The following is a 23,640-nucleotide window of genomic DNA, read 5'->3' as shown; positions in this document are numbered from 1 at the left end:
TTAATCATTATTCAGTGTGAAGAAAAAATTAATCACAAGCATATAGAGATCTCGTGGCCGCAGGGCTTTTCCCGCTGAGACTTTAGGACTTCTTTTCTACACACAGACAACAATAAAGAAACACTCAAGTCTGATATCCCATTAGATAGAGCAGCTCAACATAATGAGCCCAATTTTAAGTCATTACAGGGAAATTCTTCTCTTGGAAAACTCACTGTTACCTCTTCAAAAGTCCTTGTCACACTGTAAAAAGTGCACAGAATTTCAAAGATAAAACCTCCAATGGCTGGTTCTCACTTCCGAGACAGAGCGATGAACCAATCAGACAATGGGGCACAAAGGGAAACAAAAACGACATAATCACTCTATTTGATTATCTTTCTTGTGATTCTGAATGTGACTCTGTTGTCCATCATTGTTTTAATCAAAAACAATTTGAGCAGCAAAAATCTATTGAAAATCATTTTACTAAGCTGACTAAGGTGGTGAAGTTGCCACTCAAATCTTTGCAGTTGTTGACACCCCACACATGGAAGCAATAATTTAATAGTTGTGATTCAACAGCAGGGGTTTTCAACCTTTTTTGTCCAAGGCCCACCTAAGATCAAAACAAAATGTCAGGGTACACCATACCAAATCCAGAGACCAGGATCATGCAGGTTATCTAAAAGACAGCTAAAGAGTAAAGGCTAGGCCTCAGGGTGCAGATGACTTAGTGCTTAGGTCATGCATCATGTATGAAAGTTATAGCTTTCCAAAACAGGTTTCAAGGTTCAAGTCCAACCAGTGGCTCCCTTCCCGCAAGTCAGTACCCACTCTCTCTGATTTTGTATGTTATCCACAGTCCTGTCCTCTAATAAAGGCGACAAGCCCTAAACATAAATCTTAAAAAAAGTCTATACCAAGGAGCCACAGGAGAATGGTTTTAATTAGAAAAAGCTGAAGAAAAATGTAAATCAGGGCATGCTGAGAAACCCTTTTACAAGTGATCTCATCAGGGTTGTGTTGCTCTGAAACAGTTTCTCTGCTCACATCTGTCCAAACGAACCAGGTCAAAAGGAAGCACCCACTTATTTCAGAACCATCTCACCAGTGATCTACATGTTAAGTAAATAAATAAATCTTGATGCTCCGCTACATTGATTTTGATCATGAAACCCTACATTTTGGTTTCAGGTTCAAGAATAGATGGGATAAAAACATTAGCAGTGGACAGACATTTTAAAATACATGGTATTTCCCCACTGTTTGTTATATGTTGATCAGAATTCAAGCAGGACAGAGGAGAGATGTATAAGAGCATATGTCTTTGTGTCTGTGTGTGTTTATGTGTGTGCCAGTGAATTAAAGCAACAGAGAGGACAAACTAACACAACAAGCTTTAACAATAGCCAGACCAATCAGCAAGGGAGTAAGGACTGTATGGTGTTGTAATATCAGTTACCTGTGGACGCTAAGGCTTCTCTTGAAAGGATGTACTCACAAAAGCTGTTTGATTGCTTTGATCTGTTTGTCAGAGGTAGCAGTAAAAGTGTTATTACTACACTGTGAAAGCATCCCAATGAAAGGTCCTTCAATCAAAGTGTAGTATTTCTTAGTATCTTAAAATATGTGAGTTATCATTACTGTCGTTAAATATGTTTGTCCATAGTCTGATCTTAAAGCTGTGTTGTAGCAAAGCCTGCCATCATAGTTTTTAAGTAGTTCTTCATTATTTATAACTGTTTTAACTGTGGTGTTTATTTTGTATTGTGCATTTTACTTTGTGGAACTTCCGGTTTCCGGAGCTGGCTGCTGGCGGTTAACTTTGCTTTGTTTCTCCTGAGGCGTTCACCCTTCCCCCCCTGGTGCTGTGGAGAGGCTCACCTGCAGCGAATCATCCAATCACTCCTGCTATTTAGGACCGGCTGCAGCTCTCTACAGCGCCTGAGTCTTGTCTACATTACCTCACGTGCCTCCTGCTCAATTCACCACAGCCAGCTCCAGCACTCCCTCACTCCCTCCTGGACTCTTGGAATCCCCTTCCCTGGTGCACTTATCCTCACAATAAAACTGTTAAAACTGCTTCCGTCTCCGCACCTGAGTTCAACCCACACACAAACATCACAGAAGACTCAGGCCAGAAATGGACTCAGCGGAATCGGACACCCTCAAGACAGCCATCACCCACCAAGGACAACGACTAGGACATCACGAGTCCATGTTAAAAGGTATCATGCAATCTCTCCAGACTCTCAACACCCAGGTCTCCAGCATATCCGAGCAATTACTCTCAGCCACTCAGCCTCACCACCCTACTCCTGAGCCTCCACCTGTCAGTGTTCAGCCACCCTCAGTAGATCCCTCACCTTCTCCTCCCCTCCCCCACTATAGAGAGCCTCATGTACCTCACCCTGATTTCTTATCAGGAGAAATAGGTAGCGCTAGTGGGTTTTTGTTAAGATGTTCCCTTGTGTTTGACCAGCAGCCCCTGAGTTACCCCACGGACAGGGCCAAGATAGCTTTTGTAATTAATTTGTTACGTGGGAAAGCCTCCCGCTGGGCCACTTCTGTTTGGGAGAGAGAATCCCCAGTGTTAGCTTCCTACTCTTTATTTTCTAGTGAACTATGTCGGATTTTTGATCATCCCCTCCAGGGCCAAGAAGCAGCCAAACGTTTATTTTCCCTCTACCAAGGTAACCAATCAGTAGCTGATTTCTCCATTGATTTTCGTATTGTAGCCTCTGAGAGCGGGTGGGGGGAGACCGAGCTCAAAGGGGTTTTTCTTAAGAGTCTTTCTAGTGAGCTTAAGGATGAACTCGCTTCCCGGGATGAACCTGACTCCCTTGAGGGTTTAATTTCACTAGCCATTCGCATTGACACCCGTTTGAGAGAAAGACGCAGAGAGAGGAGTCAGCAAAGGCCCTCCAGCTCCCGTCCCGTAGCTCCCCCCTCTGGTCAGTCTGCTCTTCAGTCTCCTGAACACACTAGGTCTTCCCGTGACTTTTCTCCCACTCCCATTGATGAACCCGTGCAGTTAGGCCGCACCCGACTAACCCCCAGTGAGCGCCAAAGACGCTTTAACCTTAGACTGTGTATCTACTGTGGTCAGACAGGTCACTTTCTCGTTACTTGTCCCCAGACGCCAAAAGACAGGGCTCACCCGTAAACGAGGGCACTCGGGTGAGCCAGACCTCTTCCTCCTCTAGCCCTCCCCTGCGCATAGCCGTTCCCTCTAGTGTCCTCTGGGGGCGCGATTCCGTGCCCGTTAGTGCGCTTGTTGACTCCGGAGCTGACGACAACTTTATTCAGGACACGTTAGCTCAACAGCTCCAACTCCCCCTTCAACCCTTACCGACTCCTAAGAACGTCACTGCCTTAGACGGCAGGTTGCTCGCTAAGGTTACTCACCGGACAGTCCCCATAACCCTCATTATCTCGGGTAATCACAGTGAAAAGATTCAGCTGTTTGTTATTCCGTCCCCTCACGCTCCCGTTGTTTTAGGTCTCCCCTGGCTCCAACTACATAATCCTCAGATCAATTGGAAAACCGCTACCATAACCAATTGGAGCGTACACTGCCACTCTCACTGCTTGCGTTCAGCCAATCCACCGGTCAGTCGTCCTTCCGTCACTCCCACTCCTCCTGATTTATCCAATGTCCCTCAGGAATACCATGACTTAGCCCCGGTCTTCAGCAAGGACCTAGCCGTCTCTCTCCCTCCTCACCGTCCCTATGACTGTGCGATCGATTTGCTCCCTGGCGCGTCCCTGCCGAGTAGTCGCCTGTACAACCTCTCCGCCCCGGAGAGGGCGGCCATGGAGACTTACATTCATGATTCTTTAGCCACAGGTCTCATCCGTCCCTCCTCGTCTCCTCTAGGAGCTGGTTTCTTTTTCGTCAAAAAGAAAGACTCCTCACTCCGCCCCTGTATCGATTTCAGAGGACTTAATGACATCACTGTGAAGAACAAATACTCACTTCCCCTCATTGACCCCTCTTTCGAGCCTCTTTGTTCAGCCCAGGTCTTCTCCAAGTTAGATTTAAGAAATGCCTATCACCTCATCAGAGTTAAAGAGGGAGACGAATGGAAGACAGCCTTTAAGACCCCTATTGGCCACTTTGAATACCAGGTCATGCCTTTTGGTCTCACTAACGCCCCCGCAGTTTTTCAGGCCCTCATTAATGATGTGCTCAGGGATATGCTCAATCGCTTCGTGTTCGTATATCTTGACGATATACTGATCTTCTCACGGTCACTCCAGGAACACCAACAACATGTTCGTTTAGTCCTCCAGAGGCTCCTAGAGAACAGACTTTATGTCAAACCCGAGAAATGTGAGTTTCACACCCCATCAGTCAGTTTTCTAGGTTTTATCATTGCCCAGGGCCAGTTACAACCCGATCCTGCTAAAATTAGAGCAGTCACTGAGTGGCCCGTCCCATGTAACCGTAAGGAACTCCAGCGATTTCTAGGCTTCGCTAACTTTTATAGGAGGTTCATAAGAGATTACAGCAGGGTGGCTGCTCCCCTCACTAGGCTCACCTCCCCTAGCTCCCCCTACCGGTGGTCACCTGAGGCTGCTGAGGCTTTCACCAGGCTCAAGACTCTGTTCACGTCAGCTCCCGTCCTCAAGCACCCGGACTCCTCCCTCCAATTCGTGGTGGAGGTGGACGTGGTGGAGGTGGACGCCTCGGGGCTGTACTGTCACAAAGAGACCCCGTTACGAAGAAGCTTCACCCTTGTGCCTTCTTCTCTCGTCGTTTGTCCCCGTCCGAGAGGAATTATGACGTGGGAAACCGAGAGCTGCTGGCTGTGGTGTGGGCACTACAAGAGTGGAGGCACTGGCTGGAGGGCACGCGACAGCCCTTCATCATTTGGACAGACCACAAGAACCTCGCCTATCTGCGCACGGCTCGCAGGCTCAACTCCCGCCAAGCCTGGTGGGCCCTTTTTCTCAGTCATTTCCACTTCACCCTCTCCTACAGGCCAGGCTCCAGAAACACTAAACCTGATGCCCTTTCTCGTTTGGATTCCCCTTCTCGTGAGAGTGTTGAGCCGGACCTGATTCTTCCCCCCTCCTGTATCGTCGGTGCTGCCACATGGGACATCATCCAGGCAGTCAAGGACGCCCAGAAAGCCCAGCCGGATCCCGGAACTGGACCCCCTGACCGTCTCTTCGTCCCGGACTCAGCTCGCTCTCCAGTGCTCCAGTGGGCTCACGCCTCAAAACTCACCTGCCATCCCGGTTTCCAGAGAACCCTCGGGTTCCTACAGCAGAGTTTCTGGTGGCCGGGCATGACGAGAGACACCCGTGAATTCGTGGCTGCTTGCTCCACCTGTGCCAGAGGTAAAGCCTCTCATCAACCCCCTGCTGGCCTACTTCATCCCCTGTCCACTCCTGGTCGTCCCTGGTCGCACATAGCCTTGGACTTCGTCACCGGTCTCCCACCTTCTGAGGGAAACACCGTCATCCTGACTATTGTGGACCGGTTCTCTAAAGGCGTCCATTACGTCCCTCTCCCCAAGCTCCCCTCTGCCTTGGAGACGGCTCACCTGTTGGTCCTCCATGTCTTCCGTATCCATGGAATTCCTAGCGACCTCGTGTCGGACCGCGGACCCCAGTTTGTATCACGTGTATGGAAAGAGTTCTGCAAGGAGCTGGGGGCCACAGTCAGCCTATCCTCTGGGTACCACCCACAGAGCAACGGCCAGACTGAAAGGGCCAATCAGAGTCTGGAGGCTGCCTTACGTTGTGTTGCTGCCCATCATCCCTCCACCTGGAGCTCTCACCTCCCCTGGATTGAATATGCCCACAAGTCTCTCACCTGTTCTGCTACCGGCATGTCTCCGTTCATGTGTTGCCTCGGGTATCAACCCCCCCTGTTTCCCGAACAGGAGATCTCGGTCTCCGTCCCTTCTGTGCAGCACCATCTCCAGCGTGTCAGAGAGGTGTGGTGGACGGCCAAGGCGGCACTCTCGCGCACGGCTGAGCGCAATAAAAGACTGGCTGACGCCCACCGCACGCCTGCCCCGGAATATCTCCCTGGCCAGAAGGTCTGGCTCTCCTCCAGAGACCTACCCCTCGAGACAGAATCCAAAAAATTGACCCCCCGCTACGTTGGACCTTTCGAAATCACCAAAGTCATTAATCCCTCTGCCGTACAGCTCAAACTCCCAGAATCCATGAAGATCCATCCCACCTTCCATGTGTCATTACTCAAGCCGGTATCCTCCAGTGACCTGAGCCCTCCTACCGTCGCCCCTCCTCCCCCCCGGATCATCGATGACCACCCCGCTTTCACTGTTTCCAAGATTCTGGACGTCAGACCTCGAGGCCGGGGTTACCAGTTTCTGGTAGATTGGGAGGGGTACGGCCCGGAGGAGCGCTCCTGGATCTCCAGAAAACTAATTTTAGACGACAACCTTCTTCGGGATTTTTACAGGGAGCACCCGGACAAGCCCGGCAGGACGCCAGGAGGCGTCCGTTGAGAGGGGGGTACTGTGGTGTTTATTTTGTATTGTGCATTTTACTTTGTGGAACTTCCAGTTTCCGGAGCTGGCTGCTGGCGGTTAACTTTGCTTTGTTTCTCCTGAGGCGTTCACCCTTCCCCCCCTGGTGCTGTGGAGAGGCTCACCTGCAGCGAATCATCCAATCACTCCTGCTACTTAGGACCGGCTGCAGCTCTCTACAGCGCCTGAGTCTTGTCTACATTACCTCACGTGCCTCCTGCTCAATTCACCACAGCCAGCTCCAGCACTCCCTCACTCCCTCCTGGACTCTTGGAATCCCCTTCCCTGGTGCACTTATCCTCACAATAAAACTGTTAAAACTGCTTCCGTCTCCGCACCTGAGTTCAACCCACACACATACATCACATTAACAGCTCTGGCTGCAAAGCTTACTGCTAACTTTAGCCACACTCTATTATGCAATGAATTTGACAGTTTTCTGAGCATTTTCTTCTCTTTGGACTAGTGTTTAAGATGCAATTTAAATGCAAGTTGTTTTTAGGACATCACCAGTCAAAACACAACACCTGCAATGTTTCTGTATTTTCCTGTTTCATGTACATGTTTCAAACAGGAGTAGGGGATGTGTGAAAGCAAGATATTATTATTATTTTTTAAAAATAGTTAGTTGCTGTCCTAAAAAGGAACGATGAATAGGTCAGGAGTTTATTGAAAGAATGAATTTAGTATTGTCCCACTTATATTGTAGCTTATACCCTGTTTTTGCTGTTAAAAACCTGTGATGTTGCTGCTTTGGTTAAACAGCGAAACCCAAATTAAATTAAAGCAGAGTGGTCTTTTCCCTTAAGTCTGTCACTTACTTTAAGTAACGGGGTGGATGTTGTGCCACAGATGCCCATTTACCCTTTAAATGGTCTTTTCTAAATGATGGTTATCTGATGGCAACACTGCTCTCTGAAGTTGACCTATTCTTGTGATATGTGTTGCTTAATTTGTTGTGGAGATTTTTTTTCAGGAGACCTCTGACAGGAACAACAGGGCATCTACAGAGCCCATTACCCAAAAAGGTGGTCTGTGAGCTGGTGTTAATTATTTGTCAAAATAGCTTTTCTTTCTCTGCGAGCTGTAGCCTGGGTAAGTTCTTCTACCAGTGGGTCAGCATTGATGAAAAACATTATGACTATCGTTTTTGCTGGAATCGTGCAGCCTGAGTTCAGGGTTTAGTCCAATGCCATCTGTTGTTGGTAATATTAAGTGGTGCAAAAACAAAATGCAACTGGTTGAAGCAACTTTAATTCAACAGAAACACAAAACCTAACAAGAACAAGAATTAGAAAGGTGTTTTCAATAATAAATGTGGTGCCCTATAAAGCTGACAGTAGATTCTAGTTTATAGGACATGTAAATTGGTTGTAGTGTTGTTAAAAAGCTGAAATTATTCCAAAACCCCTCAGGTCAGAACCAAATGAAAGCTAGAAAAGCTTTTTGAACAGTTCCCTAAAATCACCAGAAGAAGTTCAAGGCTAATGACGAATTATAATACTCATTTGCTTTCAGTTTGAAATTTGAGCATCAAAGCACAATTTTTAAATACTCTCTAGAAGTCAATGCCTGGTCAGAGGCACCCTGATTTAAAAACAAAAACACTTGAACTTGAGTGGTTACACAGCCAGTATTTTCAGTTAAAAACCAAAAGGATCGGTTTAGATTTGCTCACTGTCTAAATTCAGAGTGCAGAATATTTGAAATGCCGGTAGTAGTTTCATTTTCTGCCCTTGAAGATAGCTTTTGTAAAGAATGTATTTTTACCAAAATATTAGAGTACAGTTTAAAACATATATTGAACTTGGAATTTTTCTATTTTTATCTTTGTTTATGAAAACAATTCTAGGCTTCATGGAGTCAGTAGGAGTGTGTAATTCTAACTCCATTCAGAGTTAGATGGCATTTGGTGTTGGAGTTCTTAGACAGTATTAAACTATTTAGTGTTCATCCAACTCTGTGGAAGGTCAGCTGATCTAAGCTCCACTCAATGCTGTTTCAAATCTGGGGGTAGAGGTTTCCCAGGTTCCAGGGTGCTTCCTATTGGTGGTTCTTCAGGAAAGTCAAGAGGCTTTTAAAATAGTCAACACAAGAAAAGGAGAGAATAGATTTCCATTTTGTACTTAAAACCTTGACTTGAATCAAAGCGACTGAAACTAAGGGTCCACACATTTTCTTCCCCTTATCCGGGGTCAGGTCATAGTGGAAGCAGGCTACACAAGTCTGCCCTCTTAGTGGGGTATAGAAGAGAGTATCTCCCCAGATACATATTCCAGCTCTTCCTGTGGGATTCTGTGGCATTCCCAGGCAAGATGAGATACTGAATCCCTCCAGCGAGACCTGAGTCTACCTCAGGGTCTTCTTTCACTTGGACGCGCCCTGAAAACCACAGGGAGGCGACCAAGGGGCATCCTGATCAGATACCAGAACCACCTCAACTCTTTCTGAGCTCTGAGGGAGCAGCGGCTCCACTTCAAGCTCTTCACCCTAAATCTAAGGCTAAGCCCAGACGCCATTCTAAGGGATCTCTTTCAACCACTTGAACCCGTGATCTCATTCTTTCGGTCATTACCCAGAGTTCATGACTATAGGACTGAGGATTGACCTTTAAGTTGACAGTTTTGCCTTCTGACTCAGCTCTCTCTTTACCACGATGGTACGTCTGCAATACTGCTGACGTAGCAACAATCCGCCTGTCAACCTCACTGTCCATTCTACCCTCACTCCTGAACAAGAACTTGAGATACTCGAACTCCATCACTTAGACTCCCACTTGGAGGGAGCAACCCACTATTATCCAGAAGAAAACCTGCAGAGAAAATAAAGATTCAGAAGTTATTTCATAACACCTGAATGTTTATGTCCTGTATAAAAGGACCATTGTTGTCCTTTCCACACACTGTAATAATCTGGATGTGACTGCTGTCTGAATTGGCGATTTCACTCTCAGTGATTCATTACCCATGCAACGAGATATGCGATTACCATTTTGAGTATCGGCCTCCCTTCACCTCCTCCACCAACACAACAAACAGAAGGCGAGGAACGCCTCACACCGCCTGTATTTTACCACAGTTCTGAGTCAGTTGTGAACATCAAACAGAAGCAACACTGGCACCTGTTTGGGGTTAAATGCCAAACTAATGGGCACTCAGCCAGCATGGATTTCCATCTTAGTACCGCTGAAAATAAATGCTAATGGTTCTGCTTACAGGGAGGCTGATGAAAACAGTAGCATCTAATCTCTGACATGATGCAGTACGTGCTTTTTATTTATTTATTTTGTGTGCTTTTACCGTGCTCGGTGGACTTGACAAAGCCATCTGTCAACTTACCTGTCAGCATCTGTTACTGTGACTGTTCGGCGGTTATTATCACAGCTTTATTTCCAGCAAACTAAAATGAGAAAATATTCTAAAGGAAACATTTTGTGACATGATATGACAGGAAGATCAAGAGAAGCATGCTGGCCAGCTTTCCTTAAATGTGTCATTCCCTGACTGTTTCCTGTCTTTTCTGGCGTTGCATTCTTACTTCAAAGGAAATGCTCCATTTCTCTTGGACTGAGCCAGACTGAGCGACCAGCTTCTCTTTCTTATGTAGTCCTCATATAGGGATTTTCAAAGAGAAAATTGAGCATGAAAAAGTACTTTTAAGAGCTACACTATACTGCTTTTTCTCCTTTTTAATGTCTCTACTTTTCCATTTTCTATTTCTGTTAAGGAAATAACTCCAATGCAGTGTGAAAAAAAAAAATAGAAAATGGGACCTGCCAGCCAACTCGCTCATCATTCATCACAGTGTGTTTGTGGCCACTGTACGCAGAGGGTGAGTCAGCACCAACCTGAGCATGTAAGGGTGAGACTGCACCACGACTGAGGGGATGACTGAGGGGTCGTTTGTGGTCTTAAGGAGAGTGGGCAGCTGTCCTGCTCTGGCGTGGTGTCTGACATTGTGTTAGCTCACCCGCCTGCCACCTCTGACCTGGCCTGGTGTGGCTAGAATGCTAAAGAGTGCAGCACAGGAGCACTGTCATTGAAATATGCTCTGAAATGTCATTAGTGATGAGGCCAGCTCATGCTAATCACTAACATCTCCAAAAGGCTGCGTCTGACATTGGTGCAGGGGCCTGCATGAGTTTTGATAGCTGGTGATTTTATCTAAGGAGGGCTGCACAAGTAGCTGTGCTGATGCACCCGTGACAGAAAGCTCAGTCCTGCATCCAGCTAGGAGGATGGATAAAGCAGCCAAGGGTAAAAAAAAAAAAACATAGGTAGCAAGTTTGTATTTTCTCTCTGAATGGTCATACAGAGTATCAGCCAAAGCTGCTTATGAGCTGATTTTGGTGAATAAGCGATTTATCAGAGAAAATCCTGCTGATCCAGGCGGGCTTATTCACTGCTCAGTTATATAACTTCTATAAAGCCCTTCTTGTATCATACTGCATTATGTTTGCAAATGAGTGATGCATTTTTATCCAAAACCAGACACCTGTGCAACAAACCAAATAACATCCAGATGTTATTCATGCTCTCCTCGTTTATCACCACACAGATGTACATATGCATATCGAGTAAATGTTTACCAATTAGCATTTTGAAACAAAAGATAATATGCTAGATGCTTATCCTGTGAGTCTCATTATGGAATCTGGGTTTTGCTCATCAGTACCCAACACACAAACAGTGTTCCCAGCAGGGTGGAAATGTTTAACATCACCAACATGAGAGGATTCTTTTTTTTTTTTTTTTACATGCCCCATAATCTTTCCATTTCTGTCATAATAAAAGCAAAGGGTCAGTCAATAAGCCTTACACCTGCTGTGTAAGTTCATGTAGAGTACAACACCTACAAACAATTTCTCTGCCAGGCAAACCAAGTGTTTCTGTTTCTAGGTTTTGTTTTGCTCATCCTTTTTGGATAGCCGAGGGTTTCAACCATCCCCATCTGTCTTTTTGTAAGAACTTGGTTACAACCCTGGACAGATCTTCAATCAGTCACATGGCATATACGGTATACACGGTCCTGGTCACAGCACTCACTGGTTTCTGGGGAGGCATTATGAAGTCCAACTATAGCGGCCACCTTATTGGATATGCAGAGAGGTTGTGTCAAGGTACACTGAAGCTGTCTATACTTTCGATACTTTGATACTTTTTCATTACCTTGTGCTTAAAATGATACAGTATCACAATTTTTGCATCCAATAGTTCTGAAATAACTGGATTTGTGAAGGCACTGACACCTCTGTACAAATATGAAGGAAAATTCAGGATTTTGTCTAACTGATGCAGAACACTTGCCTTTCTTTTCCCACTGCACCCGTCTCTCGCCTTCTTTCACAGCCCCTTTTCCACTAAATGTTTAATTCCCTGGTCAGAGTTCACATGAGTTCTGTTTTATTTTATTCAGCATCTCATAAAGATGCACAAATCAGTGTTAGTGTCTGTTTCAGATAGCAGAGACAGACAGTGATGTCTTTTGGTCCCTAAAAGTTTTTCTCTAAGTCTGACACATAAAATGACCTAAATAAGAAAAAAATAGGAATTCCAAACAGAGAGCAGCATAAACATCTTCTGGGTTTTTAACGATGAAAAAAAGGATTCAGACTAAATGTTTTGTTTACAGTAGGTAAGGGTTGTTTGCAATCACGTGATCCTGAATGCTCCATAGGGGGCAGGAAGACAGCCTAGGAGTGAAGTGAAACAGAGGAAAGTTACTACTTTATTGCAATTATTATCAAAAAATGTATTCATATATTGAGTAAGGTCCCTACACTTTACAAAAAGTGTTTTTCATACCACAGTTCAACTGATTTACCTGGCATGGAGGTGATCAAAATCACAAGTTACTCAGTCCTGCAGACGCCCCTGCAGTCTGTTCAACAAAATGGCTCTTTTAGCCGGGGTAGCTAGCTTTCATTTCAGTGTCAGCTTCCTTTCCTCCATTTTTTTTTTTTTTTTTTGCCATTATTTAACCTACATTTAAAAAGCCAAACTCAAATGAAGGGCCATTCAGGAGCCAACCAGCTCTACTGAACTGAACCAAATGATCTGGATCTCATAAGCAGACGGATATCCTGTCACAACAGTGAGACTGGACAAACAACAGCTAAGGAAATATGGGAAAATTCAGAGTATAATTCCTGCCAGTTGTTTCTCTGTGAGTCTCCTAACACTTGTTTTTCTTTCCCCTAACATTTCACTACTTTTGGGACGCGTAAGTGGTTGAAACTGTTACCGGTATTAATGATACTGATGATGATAGTGGTATTGATAAGGACTCGATTGAACTTTGGATTGAAATGTGACCTTTGTATGTTTTTTTTTTTGGTAACTTTGTCACTTTTCCCTCGTCAACATAACAATAGTCTTCATTAACCCAGCCCAGCTCATATTTGACCCCCTGTTGGCTGGTTGCTCAGTCTAATTTCTCACCCTGCTGTCACTATCAGAACATGAATGCTACTGCTGCATCTGCCATCTGTTCTACATTTTGTAACAATTTTGAGACATTAAACTTAAGAAAAAAATTGCCAAGGGAATATATTTATTGCTCTGCTGTCTTAATCACCGTATTGCTCTCAGCATTTTCAAATCCAGATCTCATAGTGTCCTCTTTGTTTTAATGACGGTGAACCCTGTCACCCACCATAAATTCTTCAGTGAAACCATCAGGTTTTCCCTCACCAATGTATCACTTTTGTATATTGAGTGGGAGGTCACGAGATGAACTCCCCCTGCTCCTACAAACCTAATCTAATCCTACAACCCTCTCTGCCAGCCACCTACTCCACTCTCATCATCTAGCCAAATAGTGGGCTGGAGTTTAAAATAGAAGAAATGGTAACACTATTAATATTCAAAGTGACAGAAACTGCTTATTCATTGAAGGTACTTTCAGTGAGGGTATATATAAATGTTCTTTAATTTTTTTTTTTTTTTTTTTGCCATTTGGTATCAGTTATCTTGTGCTCAAGCTTTCCCAGTTGTAGCATGCTTTTAGCTGAGCAAAATATCCTGTTTAAGAATGAAAACCTTTTTTTTCTGAAAGGTAAGAATTGTAAAAGAATCTGAGCAAAGAATCAGTGCCAAGTCCCCTGAAAAATGTGGGGCAAATTCAAGACAATCAATGGAAAACTTGATTGACGAAGAGAAAAAAATGCAGTTATCTTGAAATAAACCTAATCAGTGACATGGTAGTCAGTGCACCGTAGCTGGTATACTAAACCAGTGGTTCCCTACCATTTTTCCTCAGAGCCTACCCTTCTTGAATCAAAGACATGAAGATGGAGTGATACATGAACAGTCCCCTCCAAAAGTATTGGAAAGGTGGGCCCAATTCCTTTATTTTAACTGCAAACTGAAACATTTGGGTTTGACACAAAAAGATGAATATGAGACAAGAGATCAACATTCCAGCTTTTTTTTCCAGGTATTTACATCTGGATCTGATTTACAACTTAGAAGATAACTTTATTTGAAATAGAACACCACATTGGGTTCAAACAAAGACTTCTGTCTTCAAAGTGGTGCATTGGATCAAGACATAAATACCTGAAAATAAAAGCTGAAATGTTGATCTCTTGTCTCATAGCCATCTTTTAAAGTCAAACCCAAATGTTTATAGTCTACAGCAAAAATAAAGGAATTGGCCTCACTGTTCAAATACTTTTGGAGGGGACTGTATGTCCAAAATCAATGTCATTCTATTTTTTAATTGATAAGACCCTAAGACCTTTGAATAAAGTATTTTATTTCTAAGCGTTAATTATGATTTTAGTTAAAATGTGGAAATCAATTTGCTAACCTTAGGGCAGACAAAAAATCTGAGCCCAAAAACAGTGTCATGCTCTAAAAACTCCATAATCCACTCGTTCCAGCTCCCTCTGTAAATTGTTTACAATGTATTTCCAAGGTGAGGGGAAAATAAGTCGGCAGGTTGTGATGTAAAGAAAAACTTGTAGGGACCAGGAGACACTGCTGTCTCTCTCTCTCTCTCTCTCTCTGTCTATCTGCAACAGTCATTAATATTAACAGCATTTCATAAGATGCTAAGTAGGGCCCAGCTGACTTCGGTAATCAGCCCAAAGTTGACCATCAAAATAAAGAGATAGTAAAATAACAATAAAACGAAAAGATAGCTTAATACAGTTTTACAAATTTAGTATAAAAAACATAACCTTATGATAAAAGGAATCACCTACTAAAAGTCAATCCTGCAATTTAAAAAAGAGAGATAAAACCTAAAACACTAAAAGATGATGATCTAAAATGTAGTTAAAGGCCAAACTAAAAATGTAGGTCTTGAGTTTGCTTTTTAAAACTTGAGTGTTTGGTACAGCTCTCAAGTCTTTGGATAAGCTGTGAAACTAAATTCTGCTCCTTCCTGCACATTTGTGTTGATGTGTTTCTAAGTTCAGCTGGGAAATAATCAGAAAATAATGTCTTATTTCACAGCGTCACTGCTTTGTTTTTGTCACTCTTTCTACTTCATCTCCTAACACTGTCTCTCTATGACTGTCTAAAACTCTTAAACATTCAGTGACAGTTACTGCATACTCGTTTGATTTAACTTTTATGGCAAACCTCTTTTAAATCAGCAAAAGGCGTCAGTCTTATCGTGTTCAGTCCTGACAGCCGCTTCAGTTGAACAAAATACATAGATAGCAGACTCATGATAATGTCAAAAATTGTAAAGAAGCATGAGTCACATCTGTTTTCTAAATCTTTCAACTCTCTAATAAATTACAGTTTTTAATATTCATAGAACCAGCAAACAATTACTCCATCAAAATGCTTTCGGTGTAAGCAATTCGAAGCCTTTTTTAAGCAGAGAAACTTCTCTCTTTTTCAACCAAGAATGTCAGTCTTGTCCTGTTTAATCTTTCCAGGACAAAAGCGACTGTGAAGAAACTTGTACTAAACAAAATAATCTTTAAAAATCTAAATCATCTTTATTGAAGCTAAATAGTGTAAAAAAGATGAGTAAAAATTCTGCGACAGCTTTCAATATATTTGCAGTATGTAGTGCTTATGTAACAAGTTATTGCCTTTACCAGAAAAAAAATAGCCATTACAATCTTTCCTTGACCTTATCCAATCCAAGTAGTCTTACAAAATAGAGTTTCAGTGAATATAGTCCCTGCTTTTTTTTCTTTGCTACTTCTTTTGCAGGTCTGACATTGACAGTCGGTCTTCTATTCCGCTGCATTGTTGAGTCAGGACAAAGCAGCGGCGTTAGATCATCTGGTCATACTGTGCAACTTTTTAATTTGCTTTAAAGCTTAAGAATTGAGTGCATTCGTTGCAGTAAACTTTGATGTATGGAATCAAATATTTTGCCAATTGCACGCAGTGCCTGGTAGCGCTCAGGTGTGGAGAAAGTACACATTTTATACTTCAACAACTCCCTGCTGAAGGTCAGAGTCATTACTGCGGCTAACAATTAATGCTAAGGTGAAGAAGAGGATCCTGGCAGGCCCATATCTTATTTTACGCATACCAATCAGATAGTAATGGGGGTCCTGCAGTGCCCTTTCACTCATGCAGAACATTACCTGCAGTATTAAATTATTTCTCACACTGGTTGTGTTGATGCTCATATAAATGGACTGTTTGGCTCTCTAATTGCGACAGGCAGTGATTGCTGATTAGACTGCACAGAAAAAAACCACTAACCTGACCTAATGAATCCAAAACACATTCAAACATAAACCCGAGAATGTTTACCTAGAAAAAGTCATTCTGATCTTTTGACCTTATTAAGCTGCAACTTCCTTGTGTTTTAGGCGCATTAAGTGAGATTCTTTATCATTCATTGCAAAAACAAAGGCAAATGTTCAGCAGTGAGAAAAGACAACTGGAGAAATATTTTGATTACCTGGGATAGAAAATAAACTTCCCTTCTTGTTGTGTAATTTCTACCAGACAGCTACAATTACCAACATCCTCATTTACATTGATGGCCCATTATAGCACCATTACCACCGCAGCATCACATAATGATCTAAATCTGGCCAGCTGCACTTCCAGCTTCTTCCCCATGACTCATTGTAATCGTAAGCAGATTTTAATGTTCGAATGCAGCAGATAAACACTGACGTGTTTATATAAAAATGGGATAAAACAGGTTCCAGCGATCCTCCAGCTTCCTCGCTGTCGTCTGTATAATCGCGCTTGCATATGACCCGGCACACACGCGGAGAGAAAACTACTCTCCATCTGCTGCTTCACAAGCTGTTTTCAGCTCAACACATCTAACTCTCACACCTGTTACTGTTCAAACAGACTCGCAGCTCTCAAAATATTATAAATGAGCTTCTTGCAGCCTCCGCTAAGTCTAATGGGCTACATCAAGTTCACCAAAGGAAAATTGCCTCGCTCCTTCAGGCTGCTGTGATTCCAGGTGATTGTGACCTTTACAGAAAACAACTTGTCATTTTGATTTTGTAAACTTTCTCCCATTCCCCCCTGTTGTGATCTTGTGCACACAAAATAAAGTGTAGGGTTAGGCTATTATTGCCTACTGTGCATGCAGGAGAGAAATGATGGAACCACATGAGGAGGTTTTGACATTATTACCATGTACAAAAGCTATTTACACCCCCAAAACGCTTTTACCTCAAGTGACACTACAAACATTACCTCCTAAATTTCCTCATCTTTGCATCTGTGAGTTGTGCCTTCTCTGTGGAGAATAACCATTATATAATGACTTTTTTAAAGTTCTCTCTGCCTCCTGTATTTTTATAACTTCCCACATCAAGTGGTGTCAACAGTTACTTTATCATCTTTCACAAAGGCTAAAAGAAAAAGGTGTTTTTGGAGCTTGGTGCAGATACCTGTCTGTGGAGAGGTAGATCAGAGTGGTGGGTCCTGTTTCTAAAAAAATGTAACCTCCAATTACTGGGGTATCACGCTACTCCGACACCAAGGATGATTATACTCTAGGGTGCTGAGGCTCCTATGATTTCTGTAACCACAGAATTGTGGAATTGACCAGTAAAAACAGAATTTACTAACCTTGCAAAGCAGATGGATACGCTCGTTTCCTTGTTTTTCACTGGCGAATCCATCTTGCAAAGCTCCCATCTGAACCATTTGGGCCCGCTTAGAAAGTGACAGGACCAATAAGCTACAAGGGGCAGTACTTTCAGGCGCAGCAGAGTCGAGACGTAAACAAGCAGCAGCAAGAGCTGGTGCAGTTATGCTAACAAGCTGCACACACGCAGCTTGTTAGCGGCTACGTCACTTGCTTTGTTGCTCTGATTGGCCCATAGAGATGTGACAGTCAGAACGTTCACCCAATCACACTCAGAGGATTTTTCAAGGCCTCTGCCTTTTCTCTAACGTTTCCTATTGAAGCTTTCCCAGATGGATTTATGAACCAAATCCATCTGGCGTGTCAGGTTAAGAATCTACAGCACTGTGAAGACATTTTAGGTATGTTTGGGAAAAAAAATTGAGGCTGAAGTAGATAAAGTGAGTAAGCTGCCTGAGGGCGCCACTGGGCGGGAAGGAGGATTAACAAGACCCCAGTCATGCTCTGGATGTCCTTGCATATTGAAAGGGGCATGGGAAAGTAGTCTGTTGAAAAATAACAAATTTCACACCTTTAGGGTGGAGTCAGGGGTGGATGTAGCAACTAAGCACAGCCTAGGGTACTGTCCAGGTTAACCAGCTTGCAATACAACTAAACCCTGCCCATAGCTACTGCCTGGTTCTCTTCAAATGAAGCTGATTGGTCTGTTAAAAAACTGGCCAAATTAGTTTCAGACTGAAGCAATGCAAGATGGCTCTGATGCTGCAATCATTTAAATGTATTTTTCTCTTCTTAATCTACACTAAGTGCCCCATAATGACAAAGTAAATACAGAGTTTTAGAAGTTTTTGCAAGTAAACTAAAAATAAAAAACTGAAATATCACATTAGCATAAGTATTCAAACCCTTTGCAACAACATTTGAATTTCAGCTCAGGCCCCTCCAATTTCTCTTGATGGTTGCTAAGATGTTTCTACACCTTGACTTGAGTCAATCTGTGGTAAATTCAATTGATTGGACATGATTTGAAAAGACACACACCATTATATAGAAGAACCCATAGCTGACAATGCATATCAGAGCAAAATCCAAGCCATGAGATCAAAGGAACTGCCTGCGGAGCTCAGAGAAAGGATTGTTGCAAGGCACAGATCAGGGGAAAGGCTACAAAAAATTCTGCTGCACTGAAGGTTCCCATGAGCACAGTGGCCTTTCATAATTCTCCAATAGAAGAAGTTTGGGATCAAGGTTATTATAGTTAACTAAAACTGACTAAAACTCAAATGTAAAAATCATTTTAGTTAACCGAAACATAATAAAAACTAAGCGTTCAAAAAACAAAAACTAACTAAAACTAAATTCTGTGCTTAGAAAACTAAAAATTAAATCAAATTAAAGACAAAATCTCCTTAGTTATAGTCTTTGACAGCAGCATAATGACTGACATGTATGCCCAAGCCTGGAGCGAGTAAAATTCTCTGGCTTGATTGGAGAAGACTTCACAAAATGGTAATTTTTGGTCCTAAGTTTTATACAAACATCAAAATTGACTTAATGAAATGAAAAGTGATGAGTTCTTCTTGGTCTTGCCCTTGACAGGTATCTGATGTTGCAGAAAAACTAACACTAAAACTAATAAAAATGAAACAAAAATGAAGCATTGTTGCAAAATAAAAACTACACTAAACAAGCAACCCAGCAGGAAAAACCAATTAAAACTAAATGGAAATGTAAAAAAAAACAAAAAAAAAAACACAAAAACAAAACAAAACAAAGGTAAAACAAAATACAAACAAAAACTAATGAAAAATCCCAAACTACTATAACCTTGTTTGACACAACCAAGACTCTTCCAGCCAAGATGAGCAATGGAAGAAGAAAGACATGGTGACCAAGAACCTGATGGCCACTCTGACAGAGCTCCAGAGTGGATCCTGTGTGGAGATGGGACAAAGTTCCAAAAGGAAAACCATCACTGCAGCCCTACACTGATCTGGGGCCTCATTTATAAAGCTTGCTTACGCACTAAACAGGGCCACTTTCCAGGCAAAGGTTGTGATTTATAAAAATAAACTTGGCGGGAGAATGCGCGCACCAGTACGTCAACTTTGATCCTTGTGCACCAACATTTTAGAGACAGGGAAACTTGCGGCGCAGATGGTGAGGTGGTGAATTGAAGCCAGTTTCATCTCATACATTTAATGTAATCACACATTAGACTTACAGACCCTTAGACTTATAGACTTATAGACGCTGGCACTGTTGGAAGATTGAGCAAATGGTAGGATCAGGATGGAGAGAGTCTTTTGGTACCACAAAGATTTCCTGGCCCATGATGATGACTGGCTAATAAGCCGATTTAGATTCCCTAGAGCAGTGCTCTTGGATCTATGTGCTGAACTGGGCCCAGTATTAGACAGAACCACCCGCCGGAACCGCGCCATTCAGGTGCATATACAGGTGCTGACCACTCTGGGGTTTCTGGCGACCGGCTCCTACCAGCGGGAATTAGCCAACAGGTATGTGTTTGATATGATTAACAATATATAATTTTACATTTTCTGTCTAAAGCCCCTTTTGGGTATGATATCATACAGTTAAATTCTGTCTGGAATATCGCAGCCCTCCCTCAGCACAATAATGCCAGCCGTTTTGGATGGCAATATGAACATGACCAATCGATACATCGGGTTTCCTTACACTGTGGGTGAACAGGCCAACATTAAAAGGCAATTTGCAGCAATGTCTGGTTTCCCAAATGTAATCGGCGCAATTGACTGCACCTGTCTACCATCCCAGCAGTAAAGCATGGTGGTGGCAGCATCATGCCGTGGGGGTGTTTTTCAGCAGCAGTGACTGGGAGACTAGTCAGGGTTGAGGGAAGGCTAAATGAAGCAAAGTACAGAGATATCCTCAATGAAAACCTGCTCTTTGCTCAGGACCTCAGATTGTGACAAAGGCTCACCTTCCTACATGACAATGACCCTAAGCGCACAGCCAAGAAGAAGCGGGAAGATTTTTCCCCCAAAAAGCAATCACTTCCTACACATGCTAGACAAGATCACCATTGACATAAAAGGTACTGCTTTGCCCATAGGAAGTGCAGAAACAGGAACTTTAGAATAAAGCTTGAAAACTTTTGAGGATGTTGGCAGCCTGGCTCACTGGCTGTATGTCATTTTATCTTTTCTTCTATTTCCTGTCTCTCAACAGCTCTTACTTTCTGATTTAAGTTCCTCTTGACAATAAAAATAAAATCTTTTCAAAAGATTTTATGATCAGATAAAAGTAGAAAATACCCCTCGGGCCCAGTTGTGTGATTTTCAAAACACAAAGCATTTAGCGACAAAAAAATATCTCAATGATATCTGCTATCAGCTGAATGTTCAGTGGTTATATAATGACACTCATATTGACAGTTTGCAAACTGCTTCACAGTGTGAGAGAAAAGATTTTCAAGCATGAGGAAATCATGTGAGAGAGAAATATTAAAAAGGAAATCCAACAGTCAAAGGTATCAACAATCCGTGTATCATTCATTCATTTAATATTTGATTGATAATTGAATAAGAAATAAATGAAAAATGGCTCATTGTTCACTTTTCTGATTTAAAAACCAAATCAAATAATAAAAACACTGTTCATTTTCATACTGTATATCATTCCAGGAAGCGTGAACTCCTCAGCAGTGGGCATGTGATTCTCAGGATGCTTTTCTGCACAGCACAACACCTCCACCAGGTTATGCAAATTAATATTTAAATCATACTAACTGCTTATGCCCGTTTTTTTCATACGCAATTCTCTGATCCCAGCATTTATAACAAAAGTCAAATAGATGCATCATTTTTTTTATTTGATTTCGTTTTAGAAATGAAAACAGTTGTTATTCAGTTATCAATTAAATATTTAAGGAACGAATGATACACGGATTAAAGAAAAACCCAATGAGTGCAACTGGAAAACCTGAAAAAACATTCTTCACTTTGCATCATCTTTGTTTCATCCTTAAATATTTTATCACTTCTACCCACAGCTATGTCTGGAAAACCACATCAACGTTTTAATCAAAAAGGCCCTTTGGAAATCCCATCAATTCAGATGTTTGCTGTTTATGTGTCAGTGCCCACAGAGCTTCCATATTTAGAACTTTTAAAAAATGCTGACATTCCCAAAAGATAGAAAGCGTGCTGAACTTGAAGCTCATAGAAAACCAGCCACATGGTATGTGGAATATTCTATTTGAAGTCATTTTGCAGCTGGGAAAAAATGAACTTGATTTGAATATTTCTTTCAGTATCAGTTTTTATGAAGCTTAGGAACAAGCAAATGCCATCTGGGGCAAAATATTTTTTTTCTAACTTTTCTCTGAACTTTCTTTGGAAGAAATTTAATTGGAACGCAAGTTTGATTCAACTCAAAGTCTGCAAACTCAGCAAGTAATAACTTCTTATAGTGGCCCCGGTAACAGCACCAGAATATACACTTTTAGATTGATTTTTTATATCAGCAGAGCCAAAACTAGAACTCGAAGTTCAGGTTTCCCAGCTCAGAATAAATGTCTACTTTCTTAATCATGACTTTCAGGAATGAAAGTTAGCTCTCATACAAATCTGTTGCTGTGGTCAGTTTTGATCTAATGTTGAATGATTTGGATTTTTAACATCATTTAATCAGTCTGTTGAACAACTAATTTGCATCAAAACCAGATAGTCACATAAAGTGTTTGTCAGGCTTTTAGTGCTGAGCATATTCTTACCACTATTGTAAAGCCTCCTTCTGTGGCTAAAATGAAACTCTACTGAAAGCCAGCAAATACAATGATATGCTAAATCTATGGAGTCAGATTTGGATCAATTTTGTCAAACTTTTTTCTCCAGTACTTCCTGATTTCTAAACATAAATAAATATTTCAAAGTGGATGAAAAAAAATCCATGAAACAAGAGAAGAAAACATCAGGATACACTCTGTTTTATCGTGAGTTATTTTTCAAAATGGGAATCGGTTCTGAATCGAATCGTGACCTCCAGCCATGAGATGTTGAAAAATTCCAATGCCATGTTCTTTATGGCTTGGGGAAGTAAATTTCAAGTGGCAGAGGCTCTGATCTTTTCCATTATTAAGTCTTTGTCCAGAAAATCTCCTTACTTGTTTCTTTCGCTTCGTCCATCATGCTAGTGAACGTCTCTGCCATTACCAAAGTGCACCTATGTTATTTGTAGAGTATGCTAGTTGGAAATTAGCTGATTGGCTTATGAAGCTAAGGCTCCATCTGAATGGTCAAATGCTGTATGCTCATGCAGTGTGTAAATCTTACTTCATCAGAGGCAGTATTTGCATTGAGTTCAGTGTCTGGAAAAACAGTACCATGAAGTTATTTCTGGGAGAAGAGGTGTGTGGCTGTTATGACAGGATCTGTGTTAGACTGGAGATCCAGACAGCACGGCCTGTAGCAATGCTAGGATATAAGAGTGACTAAATGACAGAGGGGAGCTTCTCTCACTAAAGCGTGCAGTGAAAACATGAAGATGATGCCGCTGACAGAGCTAATTAAGCTGTGGGTGTTGTGCACTGCTAAATGAGGTGACTAAAGGGTCTAAATATAAGGCTGCTGTAATGTTTCTGTTTCTCCTTGTACGGTCCACTACGTGATTATATTTGAAGCACAGAGAAGCAAACCAACAAATTAAATATGCTTGTGTGTGTGTGGTGTGAACCCTGGCACCCTAACAGACGGCTGTGTTAATCTTAAAGGAGAGCAGGCAAGGACCACAGCGGAGCTTCTGCTTTTTTACTCGAGACAGAAATCCGTCCCAGGTGATTTCTCTTCTCGTTTTTGGCCAAATTGGTGCCATTTAAGCAACTCTTTCTTCAGTCAGATAACAGATGCAAGTCACATAAGAGGAGAACAACTTTTGATTTGACGTTTGGAACTTGTCTACAGAAGATGAAAAAATAAAAGACAGCATGAAACAGAATTTTTTATCAAACTAAAATACAAGCTCCCATTTTCTGCAGACATGACAGTGCTGTGGCTTGTTTTATGTCCAAAGATTTGAGAAACACTTACACATTAATGTGTAAATGAAGAAAAAAAAT

This window comes from Cheilinus undulatus, linkage group 3 (genome assembly GCF_018320785.1).
Source record: "Cheilinus undulatus linkage group 3, ASM1832078v1, whole genome shotgun sequence".
In the NCBI taxonomy this organism is placed as follows: domain Eukaryota; kingdom Metazoa; phylum Chordata; class Actinopteri; order Labriformes; family Labridae; genus Cheilinus; species Cheilinus undulatus.
The sequence above is the reverse complement of the archived record's forward strand: the minus strand, read 5'-3'. Positions refer to the sequence as shown.